This window comes from Capsella rubella, unplaced genomic scaffold (genome assembly GCF_000375325.1).
Source record: "Capsella rubella cultivar Monte Gargano unplaced genomic scaffold, Caprub1_0 scaffold_95, whole genome shotgun sequence".
Lineage (NCBI taxonomy): Eukaryota > Viridiplantae > Streptophyta > Magnoliopsida > Brassicales > Brassicaceae > Capsella > Capsella rubella.
This window is the reverse complement of record NW_006238833.1, coordinates 9,006-9,683: the sequence shown is the minus strand read 5'-3', so window position 1 is coordinate 9,683 and position 678 is coordinate 9,006.

The following is a 678-nucleotide window of genomic DNA, read 5'->3' as shown; positions in this document are numbered from 1 at the left end:
TACGTTAAATCGCTCAACTGCTAGGATTATGTACACACTTATCGTTGTACAGCTATTATTGATAGTGTTGTGTACAGAGGTTTCATTATATGCACCATTTATACCGTCTATCGAAATATCTGTTCAACACTTCTCTGTATATTCTGTATATAATATGTAAAACATACTATACTTATATACCCTACAGAATATTTTCTTTTCTTTACACAATTACTTGGTTACGTACAGACAGTGGTCTGTACATGTTTGATGATTCGATATAGGAGTTAACTTTTCTGTGGTGTGTACATATTTTATTCTGCATATAGAATAGGTTCTGTGTGTACAGATGTTGAGATCATGTACAGTTTATTTTATGTACATATGATTTTTTGTACGTTAAATCGCTCAACTGCTAGGATTATGTACACACTTAGCGTTGTACAGCTATTATTGATAGTGTTGTGTACAAAGGTTTCATTATATGCACCATTTATACCGTCTATCGAAATATCTGTTCAACACTATACTTATATATCCTACAGAATATTTTCTTTTCTTTACACAATTACTTGGTTACGTACAGACAGTGGTCTGTACATATTTTTGCTGAACGAGATAGCAGTTAACTTTCCCGTGGTTTTAGCATAGGTACAGTGTGTACAGACGTTGATGTACAGATTATTTTATGTACAGATT